The 15,351-nt window shown below is 39.8% G+C and overlaps 1 protein-coding gene across 2 annotated transcripts in view; it reads right to left on the bottom strand.

The window, feature by feature from the left end:
- ANKRD11 (ankyrin repeat domain containing 11) overlaps positions 1–15,351 on the bottom strand; it is a 171,693-nt gene that overhangs the window by 116,104 nt on the left and 40,238 nt on the right. The gene's annotated exons all lie outside the window — the stretch shown is intronic.

Here is a 15,351-nt window from a genome sequence, read left to right as displayed (position 1 = left end):
TGAAACAACTTATGGTTCTGGACTCCAATGTAATGACAACCCATGGTATAAACAACCAAAAGTTCACAACCTGTCAATAAACCATAGTTTTTCTTTCCGAGTTGTTTGTGGTTAACAAATCATAGTTTGTTCCTGTGGCTGGATTTGCACATCACAACAATTCAGAATTCAACAACACATGTGTTAAATAAACCGTGGGTTAGCATTGTGTGCAAACCAGATCAGTGTCTACGAGATCACACTTATCCACATGCTTGTGGATACTCTCAAAGAATTCTAAAAGGTTATTGAGAAAGGACTTGCAGAAGTCATACTGATTTTTCTTCAAGACTTGTTTTTATATGTGTAATAATTTTATCTTTCATAGTGCTTTTCACCATTTACATGGAACAGACATTAAGCTAACTGCCCTGTAATTTCCAGCATCCCCCTCTGGATCCCTTTCTAAAAATTAGCTTTACACTTCCCACTTTTCAGTCCTTAAGTACAGAGACTGATCTTAGGACAAGATATACATTTCACATCTGTGTTATTTAAGAACTCTCAGGTGAATACCATCTGGACCTAGTGATTTGTTAATTTTTAATTTGTCAGTAAGGGTAGAACTTCGTAACTTGTCAACAATGTTTCCATATTCACCCTACATCTTCCGTAGTGATGACAGAAGCAAGGAATTCATTCAGCTTCTCTGCAATCTCCTTATCCTCCTTAACCCAACCAAAATCATATGAAACCCAGCCCACACCCTGCCCCCTCACTGCTTCTTGGCGCTGTAGTAGAATCCATAAATGACAGAATTATTCTCTATTCAAATCTTAAAGACTTTAGACCTAACCAAGTCTAGACTTTATATTGAGCAGTCCTACCTCTCGGTTCCCTGGCCCACAATCCCCAGTCCCCCAAACCTTCCTTCCTGTCAATAGCACACAGGCCCTCTTTCCACTTTGCAGACTCCTGGGTCCCCCAACTTTTGTTCCACTATTTCAAGCTATGAGCTGTATTGCACTTTGACATGCATCATTGATGCTGTGCATTCAACCATGCATTCATTATGTTACACATTTGCATTCCTTTGCACTCCAAACCAGCAGAGGAAATGCTTTTCACAAAGAGTTTTAGTGTATTTTTTAAAACTTACATTTTGTTACAGCTACATCTGCTCTTATTACATTTTTTTATCATTGCAGTCTATCATTTAAGCACTGTTGCCCATTTTTAATACATTTGTCACAGTTTTCCATTGCTTTAAAGTGGGAAGAAATATTTCACTAGCCATCCAATAATACAATATAGCAGTTAGCTTCTTTGAAAGGCAAACACACTTTTTACCCATTACATTTCTGCATGGAATAGGTATCAAACTGTGTGACTGCAGCAAACTGCAGTCTTCTCTACAGTTCCCTAGAATATATTACCTATGTCCAATGTCACTTCCATACATCACTGTGGGGGAATTTCTCTATCCTCACTTGAGGCATTCATAAAAAGGATAATTTGATACTATACAGTAAATTACAGTACTGCACAAGAAAAAAAAAAGGAAATTGAACTGGATGCCTGTGGAATCCCTTTTAATTATTCTTTGGTAGCCACTTGCTTTAATAGTTTGCAGTCCATTTAAATTTGATTTCTCTTTTATTTTCTTCCATTGAGCAGAAAATAGCCATTGTTTCATCCTAGGAAGCAATGGCAAACTGGTACTGAGGAATTAGGTGTTACAGCAATTTGCATCCATACTGGTTATAAACAGGACTGTATTGTGCCAGTAGCACCAGACTACTAGAACTAGCTGGAACCATTTAAGTTCTGGGCACTGAATAGCATCCATGTAGTCAAGATGGATCCCAATGACATGAAAAGACTATAGAATACCATTTACCTTCGCATATAGGACATAAGTCAAAATTATAGGCATCTCCCTTCATATTATGGGGCATGCTATCCACTGACACTTGACTGAATTTATTTATTACATTTTTATGCCGCCTAATAGCAGAAGCTCTCTGGGCGGTTCACAAAAATTAAAACCATGATAAGCATAATAAAACAACCAACAGTCTAAAAACACAAATACAAAATACAATATAAAAAGCACTGAAGTCCTACTGAGAAATATATATAGTTTAGAATTACTAATTATACTGCCTGTTTGGTGCATTCTCTTCCCCTCATTGTTTTATTATGATTTTATTAGAATGTAAGCCTATGTGGCAGGGTCTTGCTATTTTATTGTTTTACTCTGTACAGCACCATGTACATTGATGGTGCTATATAAAAATAAATAAATATATAATAATAATAATAATAATAATAATAATAATAATAATAACATTCTAGTGCCTTGAAGCTCGTGATTGCCACCATATTTCCTCTTTGCGAATTCAATGCATGTGTGAAGCGTTTGCAGTCAGCCGACTGATGAAAGTCAGGCTGGAGAACTCAAACACTTACAGGCTGCTGCTAATAGTGCTTTATGTACTGCATGCTGAGCATTACATGCTTCTACATGCTCCATATCAATAAAGGGGTGGGTGGAAGAGAGTCGGAGAGAAGAAGCCCTTCCTGAATAAAACAAACCTCTGCCATTGAGAAGGTAGCAAGTGAACTGTGAGGTCCCCTGCAAGGAAGATACTCACATCTGTGCCCTTTCATACTGCCCTGGCTTCCTTTTAATTCATTTTCCTCTGGCTGCAGAATGTTGTGTGCTGCCTCTCTCTCTCTCTCTCTCTCTCTCTCTCTCACTGCCTTGCTACATGAGCTGCATTTAGAGCAGGTATCGCTGAGCAAAAAGAAGCGCCTTGTGCTCTTTGCTGAAAAGGAGACAGGTGGCAAGTGGCTGAAAGGCTAGCAGAGTAACTAAATGTAAGGAGAAGCAAAAAAACAACAACTGTACAATTTTAAATAAGGCTGTGGTGGATTGAGCAATTTCTTTCCCTTTCCCTCCCCCTCCCACCGCCAATTCTGGAGATAACAGTTTGGCTGTTTGAAGCACGTGGTATGGAACTGTGGGTGTGCTGTTCTTTGCAGCTGCCCTTTGTATGAACTAAAAATCTGCTGGAATTAATAAAGCATGAGGAAGGGGAATCCAGTTTAGCCAAATATATCTGTGTGTCCCTCTGGTTAGCAGAGGGGAGCAGACTGTCTAATCAATGGGAAAGGAAGGCAGAAATTTTATTATATATATTCTCCTTGCACACCTCTCCCCACAAGTTGCACTTCTGAGTCGATGAGCTAATTTTTCTTCTGAAGAAAGCAAATAATAATGTTGGCTAAATGCAGGTTTATAGAACATTGGTTTTCTTTCCATTTCACTTTTGATAAGCACCCAACAAAACCCGAAACAACTGAACAGGTGTTTTTCCCCCCAGAGAGTAATAAAGGCAATTCAAAACAGTACCCGATGCCCCATTTTCTTCTAAGAATTAAAATGATATGGTCTCAGCAGCAAGGGATTCTAAGAAAGGATTACCCCATTCCTCCCGACACAATATTAAATCATCAACTTGCAGCCTCTTTCTTTACTGCAAAAAATGGGAAGAGGTTCAATGTTTTGAAAGCACTTGGACCTGCTTTCAATGTGGTGATGCTTTAAAAAAAATTATTCCTTGCTATTTTAGCATGAAGACTTCATATCTCAAAGTCTTTATCAAATTTATCTGATTTCTGGAAGGATTAGCCTATAATCCTATTGTATTACTCAGCCAGTATAAGGGTGGTAGAAAGAATTAGATTTTTCAGATTGCTTCGTCGGTTAAAGAACTGCCTTCTGATAGATTTAATATGCTTTATGTTGAACCTCTAACCGTTCCAGTCCAACTCTCACTTATAGCAATAAATGCTTGCAACATTCAAAATGGCCAACTGGGCTTGTCTTGCACCAAGCCATTTTCTTCATAGTCTAGACAGATTTCTGGAAAATATGAAAGTTGAAAGCACTTCTGCAGGCCACAGTCTACTTCAGCAGTGGACTAAGAAGAGGTCGGTAGGTAAAGAGCAGAGATGGAGGAACTAGAGAATAAGCCAAGTTAACAAGTTGGGAAGGCCATTACTGATGGATAGTAATAGATGACACACACGGCATTCAAGGACGCACAGGTGAATGAGCCATTTAACAGCCAGCGTCAATAGGATTGCCAGACTAAAAGAAGGGGCAGAAGCAGCAGGGATTTCCCCATTGCGCCTCTTAGCAGCACAGGGCTTCTGCCAATGGGACGCCTAACGGAGTTGTTCTTTTGGTATAAGGGCATGCGAGAGACTTTCCTAATGATTCAAAACGCAGTCTCCTAGGATAAACTGAGATTATAACATGATGAATGCATTTCCCTTTCCTTTCATCTCAAACTGCTTGGCTAGTTCTTGGTACAAAGCAGCTTCTTTGGAAGAAAACAGAAAGGCTTGTCCTAGAATTCGTGCATAAAGACAGTACTCTTGGACAGCTGTATTTAGCAAAGAAAGAGCAAATGTAGGAAATACCCTGCCTTGCTAATTTCTCTGGCCTGCAGAGTCCTGATTTCTGCTCCAACTTGCCTGGATGTGAAGTTTCAGTAAGAAGTATGACAGTATTTCTGAGCTACAGTATCTGCCTACTGACACTTACTTAAATGTAAGTGGGCGAAGTCAGAACCTGAATTCAAGCTTAAACACAGACAGACATTCAGGAGAAGGTTTAAAAAGGTATTTCAAGGAAAGAATGTTGAAGAGAAAATAATTAAATGGTCTGGAAACTATTATACATTAAAAGTCACTGGAGCACTTAAAAACTACTGGCTGGCAGCAACGGTTGAAGATCTTTAAAAGTTGCCATGGTAGCTCATGCTGCAATTTGCCCACTCAATCTTCAACAGAGACTTTAAAAAAAAATGCAACACAAGCACCAACAAGTAAATGTCAATGAAGGGGGGGGGGAGAACTTTGCTCACCACAAAAATCTGCCCTAAACATTCCATTAAAGAAGAGGCACCAGGTTGGACCGAAAAACCACCAAGCCAAACATGCAGGGTGACGTTATACTCTCCTGCTCTTCAGAGAGAGAAGGAAATTCAAGCATCAGAATTAAAATTCTAGCAGGCATTGTACTTATTTTTAGATGGTCAGATTCCCCAAAACTTATTTTTAAATGTCCAGATTCTGACAGAGGGATAAATTACAGGCCTCATGTCTTCCTTAGCAAATCCCAAACACACATTCAACCTCAAAAAACGATTGATGGAATTTCTGGATTTCTTTTCATTAAATAGAGAAAGCACAGTTTCACATAGAAGCACATATTCTACCTCCAAATTTAGTACACATACATGCTTGTGCAAACTATAGCCAGTACCCACTAAACCAAACATTTCATAAGGGATGAGCTACTTTGACTTGCCCAAAATATGTGTGTGCACGCAGGTGAAATCACTAGAGTCAACATCAAGTCCTCTTGCAAACAGAAATCACCTTTGCAAGACTTTTCTGCTCATAGCTCTGACGTGAGTGGCTTTAGAGAAGGACTGGGGAATCCTCATTCCCCTATTACAACAGCTTCATTGGCTATCAGTCTGTTTCCAGGCAGAATTCAAAGTGCTGGTTATGACTGATAAAGCCCTATACAGCTTGGAAACAGGCTACCTGAAAGACCGCCTTCTCCCATAATGTCCAGTTCTTAAGATCTTTGGGAGATGCATTCTTTTGAACGCCACCTACAGAGGCATGTTTGGTGGCAATGTGAAAGAGGGCCTTCTTCGGGGCCACTCCCTGGCTGTGGAACTCCCTGCCGAGGGAGACTGGTTCGCTTCCTCTCTGCTGTCCTTCTGCCGGCAGGCAAAGACTATTAATTCAAGCAGTTTTTACTCTGTTTTTTAATTGTGTTTTAATGTACTTGCTTATTGTTTTTATCAGTGAGTGTAAGCCAACCTGAGTGCCATTTTCGGTAGAAAGGTATAAATCAAACAAACTGTCAAACTGCACTTATTGCACTATCTTGACTGCTTCAAAAATTATTTCACTGGTAAAATAATCCAGACAAAAAGCTAACTAGCCGGGTAAGTGTATAGCAATTTTACTAAAATAAATGATCGTATGGGAACCAGTTTTCTTCGATATAAATATCTGAGAAATTTCCCAGGCATTAACCAATAATATTGTAGCTAGGCACATAATTGGATTCCAAGGTGAGCTTTCCTGGAAAAAGAAAACCTTGCTAGATTGATGGAATGTAACAAATATATTTTTAAGCAAACATATCTTCTATTTCCTTTTCAGTGAGGTTTCTATGAATCACAGCATCAGTTTTTAATTGCTCATCTGATCTGGGGAAGTACTTTCAAGCAAAAACAGAATTATTGCCTTCATTCGGGTAAAATGCTATTTTGTTTCATTTGCAGATTGGGGGAACCTATCAGTAAATAATGCAATTCGGCTTCAAAGTCTTTTCCATCTGAGTGGATTGTTCAGCCTCAGAATTGTGCTTACCTCCTACCCTAATAAAAGTGGAAATAAGGAGTGGGGAGGGGGGAGAACAGCACAAAATACAAGCTGGGAAGTGGAGATCAAAAGGACAAGCAGAAGGCACTGAAAGAGAAGCACAAAGAATCACAGCTGAGCACCCAAAAGACTGGAGACTAGAAAACAGCCATTAGAAAAGCCAGTGAAACAATGGACGGAGGGCAGCTGTCTCTGTTAAGACTCTTTCACTTGTGCTTAACAAAGCCAGCATTCCTACAGTGAAATGACTCTCAGACTTTGGTCTCTTCTTTGCTCAAAGGAAATTGGGCTGCCTCTGGCCAAGGCACAAGCCGGCCTTGTTTTAAAGAGCTGCTACCTAACCTCTACAGCAGCTATGTGGCTATGTCTAACAGGACAGATCAGTGCACCGTGGCCTCTCCCGGCTCCAGCTTGAACGGGAGCTAAGTACTTGGTATTTGGGGGAGGGGAGAAGTCTCCATCTGCCTCTTCATGCAAGTGTGCTGCTCAAAAATTAGAAGAGGGGGGGAGCACAGTGGCTTCATTCAACAAACGAACATGGCTCTTCAATCAGCTGGAGCGGTTGCTGCCAGAGCTTGTGGAGATCATTTTCTACTAGAGGAACTTTTTTACCGCAGCTTCCAGTTTCTAAAACTATGGCCGTAGCTAGACCAGGCCTATATCCCAGGATCCAAATGACACACAGGGGACCCCGGGAGCAGGCAGGGACGACCCCTCCATTTGCCTGGGATAATCCTTAGGTCTAGCTAAGGCCTATATCTCTGTAAAAGACAGAGAATTCCCTGAGAAAAAGTTGATATGGAGCATCTGTACGCTGTTGTTTGTTTAAATAAAAACCTGTTAACACGGTAGTGGTACCATGTAGGCAGCAGAGTCTGTGGGCCAGTTCAAACCTTGCTTAAAAACAGAGAAAAAATGACTTTTATTTTTTTCAAGGTGGCCTCCCCAACAAAGAGATCTATCAACTCCACAATCACTTCCAGAATGCACAGGTAAGGTTTGTTGAGTTCCACTGCCCATATTGCAGTAGCAGGCTCTTAATATCAGAAAGAGCAATATCAAGAAACCAGTGGGAAAACATTTCATGGAATCATAGAATAGTAGAATCATAGAATAGCAGAGTTGGAGGGGGCCTACAAGGCCATCGAGTCCAACCCCCTGCTCATTGCAAGAATCTACCTTAAAGCATACCTGACAGATGGCTGTCCAACCTACTGCTAACTTAAAGTGGCTATTCTTGAACAAAGGAACGTCAAAGGGAGACTCCAGCACCAAACTTCTGAATTACAAGTTATCAAGAAATGCAATTCCATCACTACCTGTGTTACTTAGCTTATCTTCAGCGCTGCTTTAATTGGCCACTTTAACAATTTTGCATACATTTAGTTTTTTAGTTGTCAGTCTCTATTTTCTTCATCTCATTTCTTCTGGCCTCAGTCCTCGCCATTCCACCCTCCTCCTCCACCAACTCTATATAATTCTGTCCGTTCAGGATAACACTTCATGCATTTGATGGCGGGCTCTAGAGCACGAAAGCTTCTGCCATTATACATTTGTTAAATTTTAACAAGCCGTAAGACTGTTGTTTTTCTTCTAAACCATTAACCTGCCCTCAGACATTTACTGTAGATTTAGATTTTTGTTATTTTTCCATTTTAAAAAAAAAATTCCAAAATGTTGTAAAAATGAACAATAAACTTTCATACATATTGCAAAGTAAAAATGGAAATTTGTACACAATTTACCTAAGCCACTCCACTCCTAAATCCAAACTGAATGTCAGTTGCAGAACAAGGTTTTAAGTATGGTATTCTAAATCCCTTAGTTGCATAAAAATTTGCAGGTTCCATTCAGATATATATAAACATGGCCTGCTGCACAGTAGCTTAACCATCACATATCACAAGAACATCTTAAAAGTCCTGCAGACAAGACTCTGTTTGGAGCAGCATCTGCTACTAAATATGCAGCTTGTGTGATACAAACTGCAGTTCAAAGTATGTATGAATATATCCTGAAAGCAATTAATTCACGGATGCTTAAGGAAAATATTGCACAACTAATTGAAATTGTAATATCAGAGGCTGTGGATAACCACTGCTGCTATCACATTTATGGCACATGCACACATTTCTGATGCTTCCCCACTAAATACCATAATTTGCTATAGCAATAAAAATAAAAGAAAGGAAGTTATAGATTATCCTCAAGAATGAAAGTCATTTGCTGTAATGGAATGGTGATTTTCCAATATTAGGTTTGTACAGACATGTTTCTAAGCTTTATTGCTACCACAATAAAACACCCCTTCCAAACTGACCATGCAAATGCCCCCGCAAAAAGGAATCTTTCTGGGAATTCTTTCATTCTTTCACTTGCAATATATTAAGTCAGTTATGTGTACATATTACCCATTTCACTTGACTAAGAACTACCTTTGTTGGGATTAATAAACAGAAGAAGAAGAAGAAGAAGGAGAAGGAGGAGGAGGAGGAGGAGGAGGAGGAGGAGGAGAAGGAGAGCAGCAGCATGCAATGGCTTTCACTGGACTGTAATGAAGTTTTTAAGTACTCTTTAGTTGCAACGACATCTTTAGCAAAATGATTAAGATTCAGACTTCATTCTTTTAAGAGGCATTTCTGAGCCTGGAAAGTACTGATCTTTCTATTAATAGTTTGAGAACTTGGGGGCTGGAGGGGAAGAATAGATACCTCTATGAAACTACCTTAAAAACATAACCGAGGACACACCACATGTAAAGAGACTGAGTCACGAAAGGCTGCATTTCAGCGCTCCTCAGGAAACCCAGCCAGATGAGAGAGGCTGACACTGACATCATAAACTGTTCTATTTTTATCAGCCAACAAGATCTAATCCTTGGCTGAGCAGAAGGCTTGTTTCTCTTCTCTGAAAGAGCCTCGATCCTGGAGCAGTAAACCAGGTGACATAGATTAATGACCTCCTCTTTCCCTCCATCATTTTATTTCTCCATCTCTGACTGCATGCCATTTAAAGGTCAATGCCTCACCATTAGGAATTAGGTAGGTGCCATAGCTCAGTGGTAGAGCCTCTATTTTGCATGCAGAAGGTCCCTGCTTCAATTCCCAGTGCCTCCAGGTAGGGCTGAGAAAGAATCCTACCTGAAACCCTACAGACACTGCCAGTAACCCTATTCACTCAATCACAGCTGACCACCATGGCCAGTTTCAGCCACAGTGAGCAGTGGCGTGTGCTGGGCAGTTTTTGAATATTCAAGCTGTGGCTTGTCATGTTGTCTAAACCTATGGTATGGATGACACAAGCCACAGCTGCAGCTTGAATATTCAAAATGGCCACCAGCCCACACTGCAGCCCACTGTTGCTTAACTAAGCCACGGTGGGCTGTTGGATCATGCAAACCAGTCCCATGTCAACAACACTGGGCTAGAAGGACCAATGATCTGACACAGTGGGGCTGTTCTTGCAATACACTGGCCCACACTGAGGGGGTGTTTGGACAATCACAGGGAGAAAAAGAAGCCAACGCCAATTGTTTACATAATTACCTGCACTGCATTACAAGTCGGCATGGCATGCAAACCCGGCACATGATGCAGCAGGGGTGGCTTCTGATCCCTCCCATCCTTTCCCTACTCTTTAAAGCCCTAAACAGCTTTGAATCAAGTGAATGGGGGGTGGGGTGGGTTGTAAACAATGGGGTAAAACCATCACAACATTTTGCAAGCAATTCAGAAATGATCACTGAACCAATAACACCTCATGCATCTGACAAAGTGGGACCTATGCAACAAAAATAACTGCTAATTTTTAGAAGTTGCAACAAGGCATCTTTGTTTTTACCATTTAAGATATAGTTAGTGTCTTAAGCTTAAGATAAATGCATAACAGGGAAATAACATGTAAAGTTTTCAGTAAGGTGGTAACTTATCCAAAGTTGCAAAGAATTGTTTTTATACAAGAGAGACTATTAAAAGGCTGATGACTAATAGGAGCAAAAGGGTTAAAATCTCAATTTTCAAATTGTCAAGTCAATAAAGCAAAAAGTTGCATAGCAATCTGAACATTAGGAGATTATATGTAGATGTCTAATACATAACCTGGGCAGATCCATATACAAAAGGAGACAGAAGACAATGAAGACTTTAAAACAAGTGAATTTATTTTCAACAATGGCACTGCACTACAAAATACCTTTAACAAAGAGCTCAGGGCCAGGATATCTGAAAGACCACCTCCTCCCATACGAACCTTTGTTTATGTCCCACTATTGAAAAGGGGTACATAACACACGGCCTTTGCGGTAATAGCACCCCAATTATGAAAATCCAACCCTAGGGAGACTAGATTAGTCCATCTTTACCACATTTGGGATTAGAAAGTAAAGACTGTATTGTTTCATTGAACTTTAATGGATTTTAATACTTGCTCTGTTCTATCCTAAATTTCTCGGCTCTTGTTTTAATTTCATTGTTTGATGTATTTGCGTTTTAGTTTTGTTTGTTAACTTGTACATTGCTTACAACATCCATTGGTAAGAGAGCTGGTTCATAGCTATGTCTAATAAATAATATAAATCTGTTACAGTAAGTACTATCCACCTTGTAATATTATTGGAAAGTCAGTAAAGCAAGAACTTGCTGCATTATTTCACTTTGGGAGAAGAAGCCTCAGTCCTGAATGTTCCTTACTTAATTCAGATGCATTCTCTGGCCACTTTAGGGATCAATTAAAAAACACACAACCCCTATTACTTCGAAATCATTCTTTACCTGCAAAGAAAAGGCTTTGACATAACTGTAATAAAAACTCTCTGCAAAAAGCTTTATACAAGGGACATACAAAATGGCTTTTGCCACTGTTAAAACAAAATCCTTGTTTTCTGTAAAACAGGCAAAAATAGCTGTAAGATAAACCTTTCCTTTATGAATGTTGTACTTAATGGAATTTTGATACGTCTATGCATGTAATTTTCTATTCCTCTTTTTAAAAAAATATTCTCATGATTTGTTTTCTGATTTGTTTTGTTAAATTCACATTAAAAGGAAAAATGATTAATAATGATGATGAAGATGATGAAGATAAATCTTTCCTTTAAACATCCATGGTTTGGCAGCTGTGGATTTATTTTGAGAAGGCTCCAACCTTTGACATATAGCAACATTAACTTGAATTATAGCACTAAAAGTGGGCCCTTCCACTCTTCAGATCCATTTTAATTAAATCTTGGTATTTAAAGAGGTATACAGGATCCTACAATTTATTATGAGGATCCTAGTAATTTATGAGCTTCAACCACGCATAATTTTTAATCGCTTACGCCTTGTCCTAATCTATAACCTTCAAAGGAATCTCCCTTAGTTGCCAGACAATGATGCAATCCCACCTCTGTTAACTACAGGTGGAAGAGCTGTCGCAGAGCACATCTGCAACCCGTTCCCAAATATCACAGGAATGTTACCCTTCATGTTAATACAACCTAGATGCACACTGCCACAATAAATAGGTCAACCTGCAATCTCCTAAAGTTAACCATCAGAATACAATCAAACAGAACTAAGACCAGCAGGGAAGTCTGTTGTTACAGGGAAGGCAATGCTGCTAAATACAACATGTGCCTAACTAATGAACACCAACCCAGCCAGACCACCAAGGATGGAATTAAGCCGGTTTCTTTGTCCTTTGAGAGAAAGAAGATTGATTCACTGGCCTGGGTTTTCCTGGCAGCAAGAAAATCTCTCCTCCTTATGCTCCAAGGTATGAGGTATAACATTTTCCTTTATTCAAGACAACCGACTAGGAACAGGACAAAGGCTGGGTTCAGACAACACGTTAACACACACTCACGGATTGAAGCATGGGCTTTTGTTGATACATGGGTTATCGTGTTGTCTGAACTCAACTACACTAACAAATGGCTTGTTAACCAGAAACAACCCACAGTTCACAACCCAACAATTAACCAACAAGAAAACAATAATCCCAGTATTGTTTTTCAGGAGGTCTCTCAGTTCACTCTGCTAGAAGCATCTATACTACCTATCGAAGAAGAATAGAACCAGTGCTATCCATTTCTATTGATGAAATTTGGTTACACATACAGAAACCTGCAAAAAACTATTATATCAAGTGACCAGATGATTGGTATAGTGGATCTACCATTTTCAACCTTCAGCAAGTCTCAGTATATCCCAAAGCCAACAATTTAGAAGCAAGGCACTAAAAATCTACAAATTACTACTTTCATCGAGGGCATACCATTTCAGGCCTATTAGTGTCTGACAATGTCCGAATCTAATTTTAAGCTGCAAATCACAGTATTATAATATGCAATAATGTTTCAGTAGTTGCAAATTTGACAGTTTCCACTTTTAACTTTCCTGCCCAGATATTATGCAGTATGAAACAATCTTCCCCACCATACTGATGGAGAATTATAGGCATCGAAGTCTGGAGGGCACCAGGTTGGGGAAGACTGTTATAAAACATCTGGTTTCCTCTTCCTATTCTGCCCACAACTCTCCCCTACTTTTCCTTCACTGTCACTGAGCACCCCCATTTTGTGTCCGCCCCACATTTTCTCAGCCACTTGACCCACCTCATTTTTGTTATGCTTTTCTTTGTCGGTGCCATCATTCAGAGCAAGGCTCCACTCTCTCTGAGGTGCTAAGAGAGGAGGATGCACACACCAAGAACAGTGATTATATGTTTGGTTGATGTTGCAGGTGCTGCAAAAGGAACCCGGTCACAGAATCCACTGCTGGCATTTTAGAGCAGAACTGCAATTGAATTCATTGTATGGAAAAACGCTTTTCAGGAAACAAAAATATTTCAACATTGCCTTTCACAAGTTATTGGTGAGGTAAACTGAAAGCTCTAGGAAGTTTTTCAAATGGTTTATAACAACACACAACAGATTTTCTATACCTAATGAAAAAAGCTTCAAATGTAATTGCCACTTATTTAAAAGATTTTTATCCCACTCTTCAGCCAAAAACAGCTCTCTCAGTGTCTTATAAAGACAAGTTCCTGCCCTCAGGCTTACAGTCTAAAAGACATGGCACAAAAGGAAAGGGAATTGGGGAGGGGGGGGGAAACACTCAGGTACTAATCTTTGTGACAAAGTTCTCAGAATGACCAGCTGGAATATATACAGTTCAAGGAGAAGAGGAAACAGAAGCTGCTGAGCTCTCAGCTGAGACAGTGGAGAGACCTTGCTTCTTTTCTGTCCCCTCTACTGCAGCCGGATGGAATGGATGTTGCTGGATAACAGCTTCTCAGTACAGTCGAACAGAGGCTGAATGGGCTATAAATCACACACACACACACACACACACCACTGGGCAAGCCCATGAGATTCATAATCGAAAACTGGCTAGAGCGTGATTTATTTTTAATTTATCCTGGTTAAAATAAACAACATAAACTTGGAAAGTCTTAACACTCCACAGCTTTATTTTAGCTGCCTGATGTGAAAATTCAGTTTTCACCTAGTACTTTCACCTTCACTTTTTCGAAGTACAAATCCTGCGCTTAGGACATCTATATGTCACCAAATGCATTAAATAAAGTAGACCGGGTTAAACTAATGTAGACCAAATGAGGTAGTTTTGCCTGTTTGAAACCTCAGCCCTGCAACTATTTCACTCCATCCACTGAATCTCCACTTGAGAGCACTGAGGAATACTTTAGTTTGGCCAACTGTTCAGCTACACCCTTTTTCTTCCCTGCAATGCAAATCTACCACATAAGACAACGCTGTGCTATCTGAATGACAGACAGTTCTGTTACTGTCCAGGCAGCAGAGTGGATTAGACAGGTGCAAGGAAGCTTACCAAATATGAACATGCTCTTATTCAATTGCAGCAGAAATTAAATTCCTGTGAAGTATGTGCATAACATGCCAAGAATTGCCTTAGCAACACCAAGCTACAGGCACCTCCTGAGATATTCAGAGCTTTGCCTGAAACTCCATTTTCTACTTATAAAAGGAGAAATTTCATGTAAGCAACCCAACCTCTCCTCCTCCTAAAACATGGAGCTCCATCCCTGAGATCGTAAGTTCTACGTCAGAGGATTAAACTTGGCAAAGCAAAACAGAACCTCCAGCAAGTTCGCATACTCTCTTTTTTTTACATTCTGCACCAGGAAAAGATGAATTCTGCAACCTACATGCAAATTAAATTTGTACATATTTGTTCATTTCACGTAATTCTGCAAGATGCGCAAATACTCTGCTTCTGATAGTCCATGGGAATTGGCCTGAAGCTATACAAGACACAAACCCTGGCAGACTTGAAATCAACTGAGCCACAAATACATGAAGATTTCAACTTTAAAGATTTCAATAAGCATTATCAGAAAATATTCAAGCCTATATTCAAAGGTATATGAGCTACATCCCTTTAACATGAAAGCTGAGATATCAGGGTGCTGAATTCTGCACCCCATACAAAAATTGTTTTTATGAAATTCTATGTGCAAAACGTGAGTAAAATCCATGATGGCAGCTACAGTCACTACCATTTAGCCTGCAACATTAAAGAAGCTTATGAAGATTTTGACTGAAATCCGTGGGGTTTTCTGCAATGTATTTAGGACAAGAATGCTCGATTTATTCATATGAAGGTAACTGGCACCTGCAAAATTCTTCGTAGCCAATTTCCATGGCATATTGATTATGCAGTCTATGCTGTGGAATAAATCAAACTACTGCAATGCAAGTATGGGATGGTGGGGTTTGTGTGCTTGCTTGTTTCTGGCCTCTCCGGGGACCGAGGGCTTGCACAGGCCTGGAATTTAGCTGAAGAACTACGCTACGGTTGCAGAATATAGCACAACTTGTAACCTAAATCTGTTTCTTGTTTCTCCAGAAGTAGAGAAGCACCAGGT

The sequence above is a fragment of the Elgaria multicarinata genome, chromosome 14 (genome assembly GCF_023053635.1).
Source record: "Elgaria multicarinata webbii isolate HBS135686 ecotype San Diego chromosome 14, rElgMul1.1.pri, whole genome shotgun sequence".
In the NCBI taxonomy this organism is placed as follows: Eukaryota; Metazoa; Chordata; class Lepidosauria; order Squamata; family Anguidae; genus Elgaria; species Elgaria multicarinata.
This window is presented reverse-complemented; position numbering and strand designations above follow the sequence as displayed.